We start from the raw sequence: 3,523 nt of genomic DNA, 5'->3' as shown, positions 1-3,523 counted from the left end.
AATCTACATGTTAAAAGGAGAGAACCAACTCCTGCACTCTCTCCTTCAACCTCCATACCTATCACATGTGTTCAAGCACATTCTCCTATACCTATACAGGCACAAGAATATAAATAAATGAATTTAATCAAATAACAATAAAATGTAAACCTAATAAATCAGAAGACTATAGAACAAATAGTAATATAAGAATAAAGTTTCATGAAATTACAAACTAGAACTTGTACTAGAAAGGACCAATTAAACCAAGAGTTGGCTCCTTGAAAAGACTCAGAATTGGCACAAGAAGGGTGAGTTAGAACAAAGAGAAAGAAATGCACAAATATTTGGAAGTAGAAAACTCAGTACTTAAATGTTGTGCACTCAAGAAAGAAAATAAAGATTTTTATAAACCTTATGCCAATAAACTTGAAACTTTAGATTAAACTGATGAATTCCTAAATATATGTTACTCAAGACATATTGGAAAACTAGAGTCTCATGCCAATTCAAAAGCTTACATAAGTAGTCAAAATCTTCTCTGAGTAAAATCATCCCTGCGTGCCTTCTGTAAAGGCTTCTTGCAGACATCATATCTTGCATATGTATATATGCAGATATACTAAGTATCTATGTATATGCTATGCACATAATTTGTATTATATACATACTAATGAATAGAGAACTTTGCAGAGTTTTGATGTCTGGCACAATCTTATGCATATTATTTTTTAAGATTTATTTAATTTGTAAGTGTGTTTGTCTTGCTTGTATGTATGGATACCATAAAGAGGTCAAAAGAGGATATCAGACCACTTTGAACTGGACATATAGATCATTGTGAGCCACCTTGGATGTACTGGGAATTGAACCCAGGTCTTTTCAAGAACAGCAAATGCTCTTAACCTCTGAGCTACTACTTCAGCCTCGTTATGTCAAGTGTTTATAAAGATAGTAGAAGAAAGGAAATCTATTGTCAATATTGGTCTTACTATATATACAAAGTGAGTAAATCTAGACCTAGTAAATTAAATCATTTGTGCATCATTAATAGGACAAGAACGTTGGCAAATTCACTTATGTTCAATATTATAAGACAGTAAACACAACTATAAGATGAGAAAAAGAAAATGTATGAAATTTAAGAAGAAATGTCATTTTCCTTGTTTACAAAGTGCAAAAATTATTTTGGTAGAAAATGCAAGCAAACCTATATTACATTATGAGGGAAAAGACACAGAAAGATTGTAAGTGCCAGAAGTTGGGGAGTACTGCTGCAGAGAAACATTGTTTCCTGGATAGGGATTTTGCATTTGTGGTCAGAAAACAGTAATGTTTGCATGAACAAGACTTGCCCAAGGTCAAGCCAGTCAAATTTCAGCTTGGATGGGGGAGTGATCATGGGGTCCCACCTAAACCTGAGGAGCTATTGGCAAAATAAAGAGAACAAAAAGTCGGGAGTTTGTAGTAGTTACGTGTGTTACTTTTGTTTATGTTGCATTTGTTTAACTCTGTGAAGCTGTGTTACTATGCTTGTCTAAAACATCTTATGGTCTAATAAAGAACTGGCCAATAGCAAGGCAGGAGAAAGGATAGACAGGGCTGGCAGGCAGAGAGAATATTTAGAGGGAAAAATCTGAAAGGAGAAAAAAAATCTAGCAGTCAGAGGAGGAGGACTTCAGGGGCCAGCCACTCAGCTGAGTAAGAGTAAGATTACGGAAGTAAGTGCACCGACAGCCCCACCCCCTTTCTCTGCGGAATCACCATGGCGGCTGGGACCCTGTACACATATCCTGAAAACTGGAGACCCTTCAAGGCTCTCATTGCTGCTCAGTACAGTGGGGCTCAGGTCCGCGTGCTCTCCGCACCACCCCACCTCCACTTTGGCCAAACCAACCGCACCCCTGAATTTCTCAGAAAATTCCCAGCTGGCAAGGTTCCAGCATTTGAGGGTGATGAAGGATTCTGTGTGTTTGAGAGCAATGCCATCGCCTATTACATAAGCAAGGAGGACCTGCGGGGAAGTACTCCAGAGGTGGCAGCAGCTCAGGTGGTGCAGCGGGTGAGCTTTGCTGACAGTGACGTTGTTCCTCCAGCCAGCACCTCGGTGTCCCCACCTTGGGCATCATGCACCACAACAAACAGGCCACTGAAAATGCAAAAGGGGAGGCGAGGCGAATCCTGGGGCTGCTGGACATGCATTTGAAGACAAGGACTTTTTTTGGTGTGTGAGCGAGTGACACTGGCTGATATCACAGTTGTCTGCACCCTTCTGTGGCTCTACAAACGGGTCTTAGAGCCCCAATACCAACTGATGGTTCCTCACCTGCATTAACCAAGCCCGGTTCAGGGCAGTCTTGGGGGAAGTGAAGTTGTGTGAGAAGATGGCCCAGTTTGATGCTGAGAAGTTTGCAGAGAGCCAGCCTAAAAAAGATACTCCAAGGAAAGAAAAGGGCTCACGAGAAGAGAAACAGAAGCCCCCCTCCAGGCTGAGTGGAAAGAGGAAAAAAAGGCTGTTGCCCTAGCTCCTGAGGAGGAGATGGATGAATGTGAGCAGGCACTGGCTGCTGAGCCCAAGGCCAAGGACCCCTTTTCTCACCTGCCCAAGAGTACTTTTGTGTTGGATGAGTTTAAGCGTAAGTACTCCAATGAGGACACCCTCTCTGTGGCGCTGCCATGTTTTTGGGAGCACTTTGATAAGGATGGCTGGTTCCTCTAGTATGCCGAGTACCGCTTCCCTGAAGAGCTCACCCAGACCTTTATGAGTTGCAACCTCATCACTGGAATGTTCCAGCGATTGGACAAACTGAGGAAGAATGCCTTTGCTAGTGTCATCATCTTTGGAACCAACAACAGCAGCTCCATTTCTGGCGTTTGGGTCTTCTGAGGCCAAGAGCTTGCTTTTCAGCTGAGTTCAGATTGGCAGGTGGACTATGAATCATATACATGGCGGAAACTGGATCCTGGTAGTGAGGAGACCAAGACCCTGGTTCGAGAGTACTTTGCCTGGGAGGGGGCCTTCCAGCATGTGGGCAAAGCCGTCAATCAAGGCAAGATCTTCAAGTGAACATGTCTTGCCGTCACCTAGCTGCCTGCACCTACCCTTCAAGGGAGATGGGGGTCATTAAAGGAAACTGAACATTGAAAAAAAAAAAAAAGATTTACGAAGTAAGAGAACAGGAAAAGCCCAGAGGCAAAAGGTAGATGGGATAATTTAAGTGAAGGAAATCTGCTTAGAAACTAAGCCAAGCTAAGGCTGGGCATTTATAAGTAAGAATAAGCCTCCGTGTGAGATTTTTTGGGGAACTGGGTGGCAGACCCCCCAAAATAACAAATATAACAGGAGCAAACTGGTGTAGCAAGGAAGTGTTGGATGGGTGATGAGCAGAGATGATCAAAATATATTGAATACAAGTATGCAATTCTCAAATGATGCTATATAAATAATATTATAATTATTGTTGTATAAATGGTGTTATATAAAAATATATTTTAAACAATGAATTTTCCAAAAAAATTAAGAAACTAAATAAGGAAAATATCC

The 3,523-nt window shown here is 41.4% G+C and overlaps 1 pseudogene; it reads left to right on the top strand.

Moving 5' to 3' along the window:
• The first annotated feature begins 1,712 nt into the window (after nucleotides 1-1,712).
• Nucleotides 1,713-3,128, top strand: LOC128119353 (elongation factor 1-gamma-like; annotated as a pseudogene).
• Nucleotides 3,129-3,523: the final 395 nt, after the last annotated feature.

Source organism: Peromyscus californicus, unplaced genomic scaffold (assembly GCF_007827085.1).
Source record: "Peromyscus californicus insignis strain IS unplaced genomic scaffold, ASM782708v3 Scaffold_23__1_contigs__length_62951481, whole genome shotgun sequence".
NCBI lineage: Eukaryota > Metazoa > Chordata > Mammalia > Rodentia > Cricetidae > Peromyscus > Peromyscus californicus.
The sequence above is the reverse complement of the archived record's forward strand: the minus strand, read 5'-3'. Positions and strand labels throughout refer to the sequence as shown.